We start from the raw sequence: 18,078 nt of genomic DNA, 5'->3' as shown, positions 1-18,078 counted from the left end.
TGTTAAAGATGAGTTTATCTAGTTTACAATTTAGTCTCAGAAATCAATTTTCGACTTATACCAAAGTTTGTAGACTTTTTTGAGTTAACGTATATAAAATTCAACATTTTTATGAACTCTTTCTTTTTGTGTTGGCTTTTTCTTTATATTTGATTCTAGATAGATGAAATTTGTTAGGATTTGGATTAGTTATGCTTGGTCTTTCATCCTTCTTCTATTGTGAAATTTGACTTCCTTCATATATTCTGGAATCAACGTACATAGAAATGCAATTTTTACTAGACGCCTTAGAACATATTTATTGTGATTACAATACATTTTTCAAACTTTTTCTGTTAAAGATGAGTTTAACTAGTTTACCATTTAGTCTCAGAAATCGACTTCCGATTTATAACGAAGAGTGTAGACTTTTTTGAGTTAACGTATGAAATATTCAACATTTTTATGAACTATTTATTTTTCATATTTTCATATTTTTATGAACTCTTTCTTTTTGTGTTGGCTTTGTATTCCTATTTGATTCAAGATAGATGAAATTTGTTAGGATTTGGATTAGTTCTTCTTGGTCTTTCATCCTTCTTCTATTGTGATATTTGACTTCCTTCATATTTTCTTGAATCAACGTACATAGAAATGCAATTTTTACTAGACGTATTTCCTTAGAACATATTAATTGTAATTACAATACATTTTTCAACCTTTTTCTGTTAAAGATGAGTTTATCTAGTTTACAACTTAGTCTCAGAAATCAATTTCAGACGTATAACGAAGTATGTAGACTTTTTTAGTTAACATATATAAAATTCAACATTTTTATGAAGACTTTTTTTTTGTGTTGGCTTTGTCTTTCTATTTGATTCAAGATAGATGAAATTTGTTAGGATTTGGATTAGTTCTGCTTGGTCTTTGTCCTTCTTCTATAGTGAAATTTGACTTCCTTCATATATTCTTCAATCAACGTACATAGAAATGCAATTTTTACTAGACGTACTGCCTTAGAATATATTAATTGTGATTACAATACATTTTTCAAAATTTTTCTGTTAAAGATGAGTTTAAATAGTTTACAATTTAGTCTCAGTAATCGACTTCCGACTTATAATGAAGAGTGTAGACTTTTTTGAGTTAACGTATAAAAAATTCAACATTTTTATGAACTCTTTATTTTTGTCTTGGCTTTGTCTTTCAATTTGTTTCAAATAGATGAAATTTGTTAGAATTTGGATTAGTTCTGGCTGGTCTTTGATCCTTCTTATATTGTGAAATTTGACTTCCTTCATATTTTCTTGAATCAACGTACACAGAAATGCAATTTTTATTAGACGTAATCGCTTAGAACATATTTATTGTGATTACAATACATTTGTCAAACTTTTTCTGTTAAAGGTGAGTTTATCTTGTTAACAATTTAGTCTCATAAATCAACTTCCGACTTATAACAAAGAGTGTAGATTTTTTTAAGTTAACTTATAAAAAATTCAACATTTTTATGAACTCTTTCTTTTTGTGTTGGCTTTTTCTTTATATTTGATTCTAGATAGATGAAATTTGTTAGGATTTGGATTAGTTCTGCTTGGTCTTTCATCCTTCTACTATTGTGAGATTTGGCTTCCTTCATATTTTCTTGAACTAACGTACATAGAAATGCAATTTTTACTAGACGTAATTCCTTAGAACATATAATTTGTGATTAAAATACATTTTTCAAACTTTTTCTGTTAAAGATGAGTTTATCTAGTTTACAATTTAGTCTCAGAAATCAATTTTCGACTTATACCAAAGTTTGTAGACTTTTTTGAGTTAACGTATATAAAATTCAACATTTTTATGAACTCTTTCTTTTTGTGTTGGCTTTTTCTTTATATTTGATTCTAAATAGATGAAATTTGTTAGGATTTGGATTAGTTATGCTTGGTCTTTCATCCTTCTTCTATTGTGAAATTTGACTTCCTTCATATATTCTGGAATCAACGTACATAGAAATGCAATTTTTACTAGACGCCTTAGAACATATTTATTGTGATTACAATACATTTTTCAAACTTTTTCTGTTAAAGATGAGTTTAACTAGTTTACCATTTAGTCTCAGAAATCGACTTCCGATTTATAACGAAGAGTGTAGACTTTTTTGAGTTAACGTATGAAATATTCAACATTTTTATGAACTATTTATTTTTCATATTTTCATATTTTTATGAACTCTTTCTTTTTGTGTTGGCTTTGTCTTCCTATTTGATTCAAGATAGATAAAATTTGTTAGGATTTGGATTAGTTCTTCTTGGTCTTTCATCCTTCTTCTATTGTGATATTTGACTTCCTTCATATTTTCTTGAATCAACGTACATAGAAATGCAATTTTTACTAGACGTATTGCCTTAGAACATATTAATTGTAATTACAATACATTTTTCAACCTTTTTCTGTTAAAGATGAGTTTATCTAGTTTACAATATAGTCTCAGAAATCAATTTTCGACTTATAACGAAGTGTGTAGACTTTTTTAGTTAACGTATATAAAATTCAACATTTTTATGAATACTTTCTTTTTGTGTTGGCTTTGTATTTCTATTTGATTCAAGATAGATGAAATTTGTTAGGATTTGGATTAGTTTTGCTTGGTCTTTCATCCTTCTTATAGTGTGAAATTTGACTTCCTTCATATATTCTTGAATCAACGTACATAGAAATGCAGTTTTTACTAGACGTACTGCCTTAGAACATATTTATTGTGATTACAATACATTTTTCACACTTTTTCTGTTAAAGATGAGTTTTTCTAGTTTGCAATTTAGTCTCAGAAATCAACTTCCGATTTATAACGAAGAGTGTAGACTTTTTTGAGTTAACGTATAAAAAATTCAACATTTTTATGAACTCTTTATTTTTGTATTGGCTTTGTCTTTCAATTTGATTCAAATAGATGAATTTTGTTACAATTTGGATTAGTTCTGGCTGGTCTTTCATCCTTCTTTTATTGTGAAATTTGGCTTCCTTCATATTTTCTTGAATTAACGTACATATTAATGCAATTTTTTCTAGACGTAATTCCTTAGAATATATAATTTGTGATTAAAATACATTTTTCGAACTTTTTCTGTTAAAGATGAGTTTATCTAATTTACAATTTAGTCTCAGAAATCAATTTTCGACGTATACCGACGTTTGTAGAATTTTTTGAGTTAACGTATATAAAATTAACCATTTTTATGAACTCTTTCTTTTTTGTTGGCGTTGTCTTTCTATTTGATTCAAGATAGATGAAATTTGTTAAGAATTTGGATTAGTTCTGCCTTGTCTTTCATCCTTCTTCTATTGTGAAATTTGACTTTCTTCATATATTCTTGAATCAGCGTACAAAGAAATGCAATTTTTACTAGACGTAATGGCTTAGAACATATTTATTGTGATTACAATACATTTGTCAAGCTTTTTCTGTTAAAGATGAGTTTATCTTGTTTATAATTTAGTCTCAGAAATCAACTTCCGACTTTTAACAAAGAGTGTAGTTTTTTTTTGCTAGGTCAAAAAGGTTTATTAAGCAAAAAAACGTAATTACAAGAATTACAAATTTGGAGCACACTTCTCCCTACCCCCATAAACCAAAGGGGACTAAATAATGATTAAGAAATAACAAAAGCCATAACCACAAAAAAGAAAAACTAAAAGAAGCTACCTATATCTATAGCCAACTCCTTTCAATTTACTTCTGCTGCTACCAACTCTATACGATTTGCTCTTAGAAAAAATTCCATCCATAATATCCGTATCAAAAGCATAATTACCCAAGACATCCTCATCTTCATCCTCATAAAACTCTCCGTCTTCATCCTCAGATGCAAAGTTACCAGGGACAAGCTTCATAGGAGATAACTTACTAGGAGATTTTCTTTCCATTTGCTCCCTCTTTTCTACCAACCCCGCTTGAATTTCCGTGTTAGATCTCGGAGACTCCTCAATAGACTTGCTAGGGGAAGATTCCAAACTTGAATCAGGTTGTAAAGAACGCTTTGCTATAATCTTAGCAGCCTGTTTGGCAACTTTCCTAGCTTTTTTCCTTGCTAAAATGTCAGCATCAACCTCACCCCAACTTTTAGAGCCCATACTAACATCTGAGTCACTAGACTCCACTTGTTCCTCCTCCTCCTCCTCCTCCTCAATAATAACCTTATCAAGGCCTAACTCAGATGCTAGAACGCCAAATTTATTTTCAACCACAACTTCAGTTTGCATCAACTCATCCGAAAAAGGAGAATAATCATTCTCAAAAGGAGTAAAATAGAAAGTACCTTTGTTAGGGGATTTCTTTCCTTTCACTTCAGTCCATTCTTCTTTAGAAAAACTCTGTGCAGCCATGTCTTCATGATTTTTACGTAAAGCTCTATCTTTCTTAGCTGCAATATTATTTTTACAATGAATAAACTTCATCTGAGCCTCACGCAACTCAACAGAAGATTGAGCAAGCTCCTTTTCCAATTGATTTTCTTCATCAATAACGTCAGTAGGGGTGCTTTTTAACACGGACTGGACACCAACAGTTTCACGAGCAGCTGTACGTGCATTATCTTCAGTTTCACGAGACCCAACAGTTTCAATAGGATTTGGTTTGCTCACGGATTGTATTCCAGATTCAGCCACAGAGTTTGGTTTTTTCAAGACTCTTGTCTGGGTTTCCAACTCAGACACGGACTGAACTTTAGAGTTTCGGTCGGACTGAAATTGAGTATTTGTTGCCCCTTGCGTTTTTGCATGTTCTGCATGAGCAGATTGTGAACGTACAACAACCATATTATCCTCCATATTAACCTGATTCAAAGACTTCTCCTCCTCCGCATTAGGTTTAGCTAATTTTGCTAGCCAAACTTGGATTGTAGGTTTATGAACAATCTGTTTTTCCTTACCAGCAGTCTTCATGTTGTTCTTCCTTTTGCATTCACCATCAACATGCCCAATAATATTGCAAGATAAACAAAATTTAGGTGAATTTGGCATATCAACATATTGCCAAATTTTTTTACCTCCAGCAGTGATAGAGATGCGCTCAGGAATATGCTTTGCAAAGTCTATATCCACCAAAAACAGCTGCGAAATGACCATATTCCAGATTTAGGTTTCTTTGATCCACCACAATGGGTGTTCCAAGGATTTTCCCAATAGAAAGTAATGATCTCTCAGTCCATATCTCAATAGGGAGACCAAGAAAACATACCCAAACAGCAGCATGGGACGTTCTTTGTTTATCAGGATTAAAACCTGGGTACCAATCAATCAACCTCATAATTTGTTGATTGACAAACCACTTTTCAGCACGTATCTTCTCCTTGTCCAAATCTGAAGATAACATAATAACAAAGAATCCTTTGCTCATAGGTATAAACTTACACCTATTCTTAAGTTTCCATTGATTTTCAAGGATTTTTTGAACCTCAACAAACTTTAAACCTGTAGCATCCAGTCTAGTTATGAAGCTATATTGAAATGGTTTGCACCCTTCCTGATAATAATCATTAGGAATGACAAGAGATGGCTCACCTTCAACAAGAGTAGGGTTTGGTAACAAAGAAATATCAACTGAAGTTGGGTTTAGGGTTTTACGTTCCCTAACTTTTTCAGCAAAAGAAACTGGTTTATCATGATTCTGATTTGAGCTACTAGGAATATTAACTGAAGAATGAATCATCATGAATCAACGTATTGATTCTAATGACAAAGAGTGTAGACTTTTTTGAGTTAACGTATAAAACATTCAACATTTTTATGAACTCTTTATTTTTGTGTTGGCTTTGTCTTTCAATTTGATTCTTTTTTTTTTGCTGAATCACCTTTTCTATTTATTTGACAAACTAAAAGGTTACAAAAGGTACTATAACACAAATAACATAGCAAAAAAATTACAAGGAAAATGAAATTTAAGAATCAATTTTAAGGTAACTAAGAATTTAGTTTTCATAGCTGTTATTCCATCTAACTCCTCTTATTCTAACTCCATGTTCTTTGACTGTCTTCATTATCCTGTGCTTGAAGCTATGAAAGTTAACATCACCACCTTCAAAGAAAATCCTGTTTCTTTGAAACCATAGTTCCTTAATGACAGTACAAGAAGAAACAGTCCATACTTCATTAATGAAAGGACTGTGTTGTTTTGCTGCAGAGAAAACATCTGAAAAAGAGTATGGCCTGGGAAATTGAAACATATTACTAAGCCAATTCCAAACATGAACACTGAAATCACAAAGCCACAGTTATGCTCCATAAAATCATGTTCTGATTTGCAGATACAGCACCTAGAAGGCATTTCATATCCCTGCTTTCTTTTCATGTCATCATTCACATAAACTCCCTGCAGAAGTTTCCAAATGTTGCTGGCAATAGTTGGATGTAAGGATTTTTTCCATATATAAGAAGACCATTCTACCTTGTCTTCCTTGTGTCTTATTTTCTCCACTGCCTTTGCATTATTGAACAGACCACTTGTATGTAGGTTCCATATTATGGAATCACTTCCACTGTGGATCTGAGGAAAATTATCATACTGTAGCAAATGCTGCAACTGAGGATGTATATTCCATTGGTTATTCCTGATTAAGTTCTAAACTTTTAATTGCATATTGTTATGGATAAATTCTGTGTAACCAATTTCATTGATTAGTGGGGATGATCCATACCAGTTATCAAACCAGACAGAGATGTTAGCTCCATTTCCAACCTTCCAAGAGATGTCTTCTTGTAAAGTAAGCCAAGCCCATTGCAGACCTGCTCTTACAGATGATAATTTCCATTTTGAAAACCATATACCATATTTATCTTTGAACTTAGCTGTAAAAAACAGAGCCCATTCATCTGATGAGTATATCAATTTCCACATCATTTTCATCAGCAAAATTTTGTTAAAGACTTCTAGCCTTCTAATACCCAAGCCACCTTCATTGTATGGCAAACAGATCTTCTTCCAAGATAAAGTTTTGTACTTTCTAATCTCACCATCACCTGACCATAGAAAGTTTCTTATTAGTTTTTCACAGATCTTAATAACAGAAGATGGCCATTTGTAAACTGCCATATTGTAAAGAGGGTAACTGCACAACACTGTTTTAACAAGAATCAGTCTATCATGAAAGGATAGTAATTTTCTTTTCCAATATGCAAGTTTACTCTGAAGCATAAGTACCATTGGCCAAACCATTTCTGTAGTTACCCTTCCTGGAGCTAGAATGATACCAAGATACTTATCTGGAAAACAAGATATATCCATACCAATTATACTGCTAATTTGGTGCTTTCTGACTGAATTGGTGCCATCAATAAAACACTTGCTTTTGGCTTTGTTAATCATCTGACCTGAGCTATGTTGATATTTTTCAATCAGCTTGAATAGACAAAGCAAAGTCTTCTTAGCTCCATTGCAGAATAAGAAAACATCATCAGCAAAAAATAAGTGAGTTGGGTATATTCCATTCCTGACTACCATTGGAGTTATTTTCCCTGTATTAACCAAATTTGTGATATTCCTACTCAATACATCCTCCATCAAAATAAATAAAATAGGGGATAATGGATCACCCTGCTTAAGACCCCTATGCATTGAGAAGAAACCACATGGTCCTCCATTGATCATTACTGATAATTTTGCAGATTCAAAAATGCTTAACAACCAATTACACCAAGATGAAGAAAATCCATATTTGCGCATAACTTTAAGAAGAAAAGTCCAACTTACAGAATCATAAGCCTGAGATATGTCCAGTTTCAAAGCCACATTACCACCTCTTCTCTTTTTCCTCATTTCATTAACCATCTCTGAAGCTAGAAGTATTTGTTCTTGAATGCTTCTCCCTTTAACATAAGCAACCTGTTGTGATGAAATTAACTTCTCCATGAGTCCATTCATTCTGACAGAAATTATCTTTGTGAAAATTTTGAATAATACATTACTCAATCCAATTGGTCTGTATTGACTTGGTTTCTTAGCACCTGCACATTTAGGAATGAGGGTTAGGAAATTTGAATTTAGGCCCTTGGGGATAAACCTTCTTCTCCAACAGAATTGTATGGCATTTTTTAAATCCAACTGAATTATATCCCAGCAACTTTTATAAAATGATCCAGGAAATCCATCTGGACCAGGTGCACTATCTGAGTTCATTTCAAAAACAATTTTCTTGATTTTTTCTATGGAGGGAATGGAGTCCAACATTTCTTGATCTTCATTTGTAATAACTGAAGGAATAACATCAAGCAATTCTTCAGAAACATCCACATTTTGAGCTTTTTTTGTTGAAAATGTTTGACTAAAATGTTTGCAATTTGAGATTGATCACTAATAATATTTCCATCTGCATCTTCTAGTTCACTGATTGTATTTCTTGCTTGTCTAATCTTCATTCTAGCATGAAAGTAAGCAGTGTTTGCAGAACCATCTTTAATCCATTTTGCTCTGGATTTAAGTCTCATAAGAGTATTTGCTTGAACTTCTCTTGTTGCATATTCATTTTGAGCTGCTACTAAGTTGGCTAAGAGATTTTCATTTAAGGGATTTTGATCAGATAGCTCCATTGCTTTTTGAACCTTCACTTCTGCCTCTTTAATTTTTGTATTAATGTTACCAAAAATACTCCAATTCCACTCACTTAGAACCTTTTTTAAATTCTTTAGCTTCTGCAAGAAAATAAATGATGGATCTCCAATAATATTCTCAGTCCATACTTTCTTCACTTCACTTAAGAATAATGGATGATCAATCCACATTTTCTGAAATTTCCAGGGAACATTTTTTGGTCTTGGTATACTTGCACAACCACATAATAAAGGAGCATGATCTGAAATTATCCTTAATCCAACCTTATATCCCCAATCACCATATTTTTGTAACCACAAAGAATTGAAAACAGCTCTATCTAAGACACATAGGATTCTTTTTGTACCTTGTTGACAATTGGACCAGGTGTATTGCTGTCCTGTGCTAGGAGCTTGAATTAAGTTGCATTCATTCAGGAAATTAAGAAAATCCATCATTGAACTTCTGTTAGGAGCTTTACCACCAAATTTTTCTTCAGGTGAAATTATAGCATTGAAATCACCTACAACAACCCATGGTTTTTGTATCTGACTAATAATTTCCATCTCAGACCTGAGAAACTTCCTATGACTTTTTTTAACATGAGCATGAACACCAGAGATTAGTACTTCACCAATACTGACTGTTACCATTTGGCTAGACATTGAAATAACTTGAGGAGTAGATAGAGAAGCATTCCAAAATAACCATAAGTTACCTTTTGTAGTTGAGGTTGAATTGTGTATCACCATACTTTTCATTCCAGAGAGATTTAATTGACTGCAAAAAGAAGTATTACAAGAAATTTTTGGTTCTGCAACCCAAACTAGAGATGGGTTAAATTGGTTCACCAAAGACCTTAGATTATTCTGAGCCCTAGGTCTTCTTAGGCCCCTAATATTCCAATATATGATCTTCATCTTGGTGGTGGAGGATTTTTGGTACCTCCTTTACCTTGATTTTGTCTGAGATTATGTTTCTTATTTGTAACAATTGGATTACCACCTTTAACTGCACCTGGATAATGTTGAGAAGTGGAAGAAATAGAAGTAGGATTAATCACTTGCTTTTCAACCATTTTAGACCATGATGTGACCTTAACAGTTTCATCAGAGATAGCTCCTGTCTTTCCATTTACAAATTTGATTTGAGGAGTTTCTACAACATCATCTTTTTTATCTTCATTAACCTCAATATCTTCAAGAACATTTTCTTGAACACATTCAAGAGGACTGAATCTTCCAGTATTAGCAGTGTGAATAATTTGATGAGCTGACACTGTTGGAGTAGCATGAATTGTATGGATAACTGAACTTTCATTGTCTTCTGCTGATGTATCACAAATATCAAAGGGTAATGATCTAGGAACACTTACTGAAGATAAGGCATTCAGAGTTTTTGTTGAACTTGAATTAGGCTGCTGAGGACTTTTTGAAGAGCTCTTAGGTTGTTGTGGAGTAGTTTCATTCCTTTTTGCTTTTTCAACTCTACATTCTGTTATAAAGTGATCTACCATTTTGCAGCAGCTGCAGTATTTTGGACAATCTGGAATGGAGATCTCTTGAAAAAAACCCCCATATTTAGTTCCAATCCATACTTTATTTGGAACTGAAGAAGCAAAATCCACCTCAACCAATACATTTGCATAATATCCAACATCACATTTAGTTGTTGCTTCATCAATTTTAATTGGAGTTCCTATTTCTTCACAAATTTTGAATAGAATTGATTCACTCCAGAATTCAAGACCTAAACCTGGAAATCTCACCCAAACAAACGCCTTAGAAGTTTTTTGACTGATAGGTCGAAAGTTATACACCCAATTTCTAATCTTCAAAATTTGATCTGTAACTTCCCATACTTGAGACTTGATGTAGTTACGATCTGTAATGTTATCCAATTTGATGGTAAGAAACCTCTACCTAATGGAATTAGCTTACAATCTCCAATTAATTTCCATTGATTTCTAAGAATTATTGCAGCATCAACAAATTTAATCTTCGGTAAATTTAATCTACCAATTAAAGAAAAACGCCATGGATCTAAACTCTTCTCAAATAATTCATCAGGTAATTCAATCGAAGGAATTTTCATACCTTCAACTGATGAATTATTATCAGACTCAGATTTTTTCCTAGATTCCATTTTTCGAAATAAAACACCTGATTTAAGACAAATTAATTTCAGTAACCATGATGATTGATGTAATATTCAACAAAATCACCTGAAATTAATGCTTGGTTGAACAGAAATCAAGAAAACGATGAAGAAAAGATTCCGAGTCAAGCACCGATTCCGTCGCCGAGTTGCACCCCTAATATCGCCGATCTTTCAATTTGATTCAGATAGATGAATTTTGTTACAATTTAGATTAGTTCTGGCTGGTCTTTCATCCTTCTTCTATTGTGAAATTTGACTTCCTTCATATATTCTTGAATCAACGTACATAGAAATGCAATTTTTACTAGACGTACTGTCTCAAAACATATTTATTGTGATTACAATACATTTTTCAAACTTTTTCTGTTAAAGATGAGTTTAACTAGTTTACAATTTAGTCTCAGAAATCGACTTCCGACTTATAACGAAGAGTGTAGACTTTTTTGAGTTAACTTATAAAAAATTCAACATTTTTATGAACTCTTTATTTTTGTCTTGGTTTTTTCTTTCAATTTGATTCAAATAGATGAAATTTGTTTGAATTTGTATTAGTTTTGGCTGGTCTTTCATCCTTCTTATATTGTGAAATTTGACTTCCTTCATATTTTCTTGAATCAACGTACACAGAAATGCTATTTTTACTAGACGTAATGGCTTAGAACATATTAATTGTGATTACAATACATTTTTCATACTTTTTCTGTTAAATATGAGTTTATCTAGTTTACAATTTAGTATCAGAAATCAATTTCAGATATATAACGAAGTGTGTAGACTTTTTTGTGTTAAAGTATATAAAACTCAACATTTTTATGGACTCTTTCTTTTTGTGTTGGCTTTGTCTTTATATTTGATTCAAGATAGATGAAATTTGTTAGGATTTGGATTAGTTCTGGCTGGTCTTTCATCCTTCTTCTATTGTGAAATTTGACTTCCTTCATATATTTTTGAATCAACGTACATAGAAATGCCATTTTTACTAGACGTACTACCTTAGAACATATTAATTGTGATAACAATACATTTGTCAAACTTTATCTGTTAAAGATGAGTTTATCTAGTTTACAATTTAGTCTCAGAAATAAACTTCCGACTTATAACGAAGAGTGTAGACTTTTTTTAGTTAACGTATAAAAAATTCAACATTTTTATGAACTCTTTATTTTTGTCTTGGTTTTGTCTTTCAATTTGATTCAAATAGATGATATTTGTTAGAATAAGGATTAGTTCTGGCTGGTCTTTCATCCTTCTTATATTGTGAAATTTGACTTCCTTCATATTTTCTTGAATCAACGTACACAGAAATGCTATTTTTACTAGACGTAATGGCTTAGAACATATTAATTGTGATTACAATAGATTTTTCATACTTTTTCTGTTAAAGATGAGTTTATCTAGTTTACAATTTAGTATAAGAAATCAATTTCAGAAGTATAACGAAGTGTGTAGACTTATTTGAGTTAAAGTATATAAAACTCAACAATTTTATGGACTCTTTCTTTTTGTGTTGGCTTTGTCTTTCTATTTGATTCAAGATAGATGAAATTTGTTAGGATTTGGATTAGTTCTGGCTGGTCTTTCATCCTTCTTCTATTGTGAAATTTGACTTCCTTCATACTTTCTTGAATCAGCGTGCACAGAAATGCTATTTTTACTAGACGTAATGGCTTAGAACATATTAATTGTGATAACAATACATTTTTCAAACTTTATCTGTTAAAGATGAGTTTATCTAGTATACAATTTAGTCTCAGAAATAAACTTCCGACTTATAACGAAGAGTGTAGACTTTTTTTAGTTAACGTATAAAAAATTCAACATTTTTATAAACTCTTTATTTTTGTATTGGCTTTGTCTTTCAATTTGATTCAAATAGATGAAATTTGTGATAATTTGGATTAGTTCTTGCTGGTCTTTCATCCTTCTTCTATTGTGAAATTTAACTTCCTTCATATTTTCTTGAATCAACGTACATAGAAATGCATTTTTTACTAGACGTAATGACTTAGAACATATTAATTGTGATTACAATACATTTTTCAAACTTTTTCTGTTAAAGATGAGTTTATCTAGTTGACAATTTAGTCTCAGAAATCAATTTCAGATGTATAATGAAGTGTGTAGACTTTTTTGAGTTAACGTACATAAAATTCAACATTTTTATGAACTCTTTCTTTTTGTGTTGGCTTTGTCTTTCTATTTGATTCATGATAGATGAAATTTGTTAGGATTTGGATAAGTTCTTCTCGGTCTTTCATCCTTCTTCTATTGTGAAATTTGACTTCCTTCATATTTTCTTGAATCAACATACTGACTTAGAACATATTAATTGTGATTAGAATACATTTTTCAAAAACTTTCTATTAAAGATGAGTTTATCTAGTTTACTATTTAGTCTCAGAAATAAACTTCCGAATTATAACGAAGAGTGTAGAATTTTTTGAGTTAACGTATAAAAAATTCAACATTTTTATGAATACTTTCTTTTTGTGTTGGCTTTGTCTTTCTATTTGATTCAAGATAGATGAAATTTTTTAAGATTTGGATTAGTTCTGCTTGGTCTTTTGTCCTTCTTCTATAGTGAAATTTGACTTCCTTCATATATTCTTGAATCAACGTACATAGAAATACAATTTTTACTAGACGTACTGCCTTAGAACATATTTATTGTGATTACAATACATTTTTCAAACTTAAACTTGTTAAAGATGAGTTTAACTAGTTTAAAATTTAGTCTAAGAAATCGACTTCCGACTTATAACGAAGAGTGTAGACTTTTTTGAGTTAACGTATAAAAAATTCAACATTTTTATGAACTCTTTATTTTTGTCTTGGCTTTGTTTTTCAATTTGATTCAAATTGATGAAATTTGTTAAAATTTGGATTAGTTCTGGCTGGTCTTTCATCCTTCTTATATTGTGAAATTTGACTTCCTTCATATTTTCTTGAATCAACGTACACAGAAATGCTATTTTTACTAGACGTAATGGCTTAGAACATATTAATTGTGATTACAATACATTTTTCATACTTTTTCTGTTAAAGATGAGTTTATCTAGTTTACAATTTAGTCTCAGAAATAAACTTCCGACTTATAACGAAGAGTGTAGACTTTTTTTAGTTAACGTATAAAAAATTCAACATTTTTATAAACTCTTTATTTTTGTATTGGCTTTGTCTTTCAATTTGATTCAAATAGATGAAATTTGTGACAATTTGGATTAGTTCTGGCTGGTCTTTCATCCTTCTTCTATTGTGAAATTTGACTTCCTTCATATATTCTTGAATCAACGTACATAGAAATGCAATTTTTACTAGACGTACTGCCTTAAAACATATTTATTGTGATTACAATACATTTCTCAAACTTTTTCTGTTAAAGATGAGTTTAACTAGTTCACAATTTAGTCTCAGAAATCGACTTCCGACTTATAACGAAGAGTGTAGACTTTTTTGAGTTAACGTATAAAAAATTCAACTTTTTTATGAACTCTTTATTTTTGTCTTGGTTTTGTCTTTCAATTTGATTCAAATAGATGAAATTTGTTAGAATTTGGATTAGTTCTGGCTGGTCTTTCATCCTTCTTCTATTGTGAAATTTGACTTCCTTCATACTTTCTTGAATCAGCGTACACAGAAATGCTATTTTTACTAGACGTAATGGCTTAGAACATATTAATTGTGATTACAATACATTTTTCATACTTTTTCTGTTAAAGATGAGTTTATCTAGTTTACAATTTAGTATAAGAAATCAATTTCAGAAGTATAATGAAGTGTGTAGACTTTTTTGAGTTAAAGTATATAAAACTCAACATTTTTATGGACTCTTTCTTTTTGTGTTGGCTTTGTCTTTCTATTTGATTCAAGATAGATGAAATTTGTTAGGATTCGGATTAGTTCTGGCTGGTCTTTCATCCTTCTTCTATTGTGAAATTTGACTTCCTTCATATATTCTTGAATCAACGTACATAGAAATGCCATTTTTATTAGACGTACTACCTTAGAACATATTAATTGTGATAACAATACATTTTTCAAACTTTATCTGTTAAAGAAGAGTTTATCTAGTTTCAATTTAGTCTCAGAAATAAACTTCCGACTTATAACGAAGAGTGTAGACTTTTCTTAGTTAACGTATAAAAAATTCAACCTTTTTATAAACTCTTTATTTTTGTATTGGCTTTGTCTTTCAATTTGATTCAAATAGATGAAATTTGTGACAATTTGGATTAGTTCTTGCTGGTCTTTCATCCTTCTTCTATTGTGAAATTTAACTTCCTTCATATTTTCTTGAATCAACGTACATAGAAATGCAATTTTTACTAGACGTAATGGCTTAGAACATATTAATTGTGATTACAATACATTTTTCAAACTTTTTCTGTTAAAGATGAGTTTATCTAGTTTACAATTTAGTCTCAGAAATCAATTTCAGATGTATAACGAAGTGTGTAGACTTTTTTGAGTGAACGTACATAAAATTCAACATTTTTATGAACTCTTTCTTTTTGTGTTGGCTTTGTCTTTCTATTTGATTCATGATAGATGAAATTTGTTAGGATTTGGATAAGTTCTTCTTGGTCTTTCATCCTTCTTCTATTATGAAATTTGACTTCCTTCATATTTTCTTGAATCAACATACTGACTTAGAACATATTAATTGTGATTAGAATATATTTTTCAAAAACTTTCTGTTAAAGATGAGTTTATCTAGTTTACAATTTAGTCTCAGAAATCAATTTCAGACGTATAGCGAAGTGTGTAGACTTTTTTAGTTAACATATATAAAATTCAACATTTTTATGAACACTTTCTTTTTGTGTTGGCTTTGTCTTTCTATTTGATTCAAGATAGATGAAATTTGTTAGGATTTGGATTAGTTCTGCTTGGTCTTTTGTTCTTCTTCTATAGTGAAATTTGACTTCCTTCATATATTCTTTAATCAACGTAGATAGAAATGCAATTTTTACTAGACGTACTTCCTTAGAATATATTTATTGTGATTACAATACATTTTTCAAACTTTTTCTGTTAAAGATGAGTTTATCTTGTTTATAATTTATTCTCAGAAATCAACTTCCGACTTTTAACAAAGAGTGTAGACTTTTTTGAGTTAACGTATAAAACATTCAACATTTTTATGAACTCTTTATTTTTGTGTGGGCTTTGTCTTTCAATTTGATTCAAATAGATGAATTTTGTTACAATTTGGATTAGTTCTGGCTGGTCTTTCATCCTTCTTCCATTGTGAAATTTGGCTTCCTTCATATTCTCTTGAATTAACCTACATAGAAATGCAATTTTTATCAGACGTAATTCCTTAGAACATATACATTGTGATTAAAATACATTTTTCAAACTTTTTCTGTTAAAGATGAGTTTATCTAGTTTACAATTTAGTCTCAGAAATCAATTTTCGACTTATACCGAAGTTTGTAGACTTTTTTGAGTTAACGTATGTAAAATTCAACATTTTTATAAACTCTTTCTTTTTGTGTTGGCTTTGTCTTTCTATTTGATTCAAGATAGATGAAATTTGTTAGGATTTGGATTAGTTCTGCTTGGTCTTTCATCCTTCTTCTATTGTGAAATTTGACTTCCTTCATATATTCTTGAATCAACGTACATAGAAATGCAATTTTTACTAGACGTACTGCCTTAAAACATATTTATTATGATTACAATACATATCTCAAACTTTTTCTGTTAAAGATGAGTTTAACTAGTTCACAATTTAGTCTCAGAAATCGACTTCCGACTTATAACGAAGAGTGTAGACTTTTTTGAGTTAACGTATAAAAAATTCAACATTTTTATGAACTCTTATTTTTGTCTTGGTTTTGTCTTTCAATTTGATTCAAATAGATGAAATTTGTTAGAATTTGGATTAGTTCTGGCTGGTCTTTCATCCTTCTTCTATTGTGAAATTTGACTTCCTTCATATTTTCTTGAATCAGCGTACACAGAAATGCTATTTTTACTAGACGTAATGGCTTAGAACATATTAATTGTGATTACAATACATTTTTCATACTTTTTCTGTTAAAGATGAGTTTATCTAGTTTACAATGTAGTATAAGAAATCAATTTCAGAAGTATAATGAAGTGTGTAGACTTTTTTGAGTTAAAGTATATAAAACTCAACATTTTTATGGACTCTTTCTTTTTGTGTTGGCTTTGTCTTTATATTTGAATCAAGATAGATGAAATTTGTTAGGATTCGGATTAGTTCTGGCTGGTCTTTCATCCTTCTTCTATTGTGAAATTTGACTTCCTTCATATATTCTTGAATCAACGTACATAGAAATGCCATTTTTATTAGACGTACTACCTTAGAACATATTAATTGTGATAACAATACATTTTTCAAACTTTATCTGTTAAAGATGAGTTTATCTAGTTTCAATTTAGTCTCAGAAATAAACTTCCGACTTATAACGAAGAGTGTAGACTTTTTTTAGTAAACATATAAAAAATTCAACATTTTTATAAACTCTTTATTTTTGTATTGGCTTTGTCTTTCAATTTGATTCAAATAGATGAAATTTGTGACAATTTGGATTAGTTCTTGCTGGTCTTTCATCCTTCTTCTATTGTGAAATTTAACTTCCTTCATATTTTCTTGAATCAACGTACATAGAAATGCAATTTTTATTAGACGTAATGGCATATAACATATTAATTGTGATTACAATACATTTTTCAAACTTTTTCTGTTAAAGATGAGTTTATCTAGTTGACGATTTAGTCTCAGAAATCAATTTCAGATGTATAATGAAGTGTGTAGACTTTTTTGAGTTAACGTACATAAAATTCAACATTTTTATGAACTCTTTCTTTTTGTGTTGGCTTTGTGTTTCTATTTGATTCATGATAGATGAAATTTGTTAGGATTTGGATAAGTTCTTCTTGGTCTTTCATCCTTCTTCTATTGTGAAATTTGACTTCCTTCATATTTTCTTGAATCAACGTACATAGAAATGCAATTTTTATTAGACGTAATGGCATAGAACATATTAATTGTGATTACAATACATTTTTCAAACTTTTTCTGTTAAAGATGAGTTTATCTAGTTTACAATTTAGTCTCAGAAATCAATTTCAGATGTATAACGAAGTGTGTAGACTTTTTTGAGTTAACGTACATAAAATTCAACATTTTTATGAACTCTTTCTTTTTGTGTTGGCTTTGTCTTTCTATTTGATTCATGATAGATGAAATTTGTTAGGATTTGGATAAGTTCTTCTTGGTCTTTCATCCTTCTTCTATTGTGAAATTTGACTTCCTTCATATTTTCTTGAATCAACATACTGACTTAGAACATATTAATTGTGATTAGAATATATTTTTCAAAAACTTTCTG

Source organism: Papaver somniferum, chromosome 10 (genome assembly GCF_003573695.1).
Source record: "Papaver somniferum cultivar HN1 chromosome 10, ASM357369v1, whole genome shotgun sequence".
Taxonomy (NCBI): domain Eukaryota; kingdom Viridiplantae; phylum Streptophyta; class Magnoliopsida; order Ranunculales; family Papaveraceae; genus Papaver; species Papaver somniferum.
Note: the sequence above shows the minus strand (reverse complement) of the source record.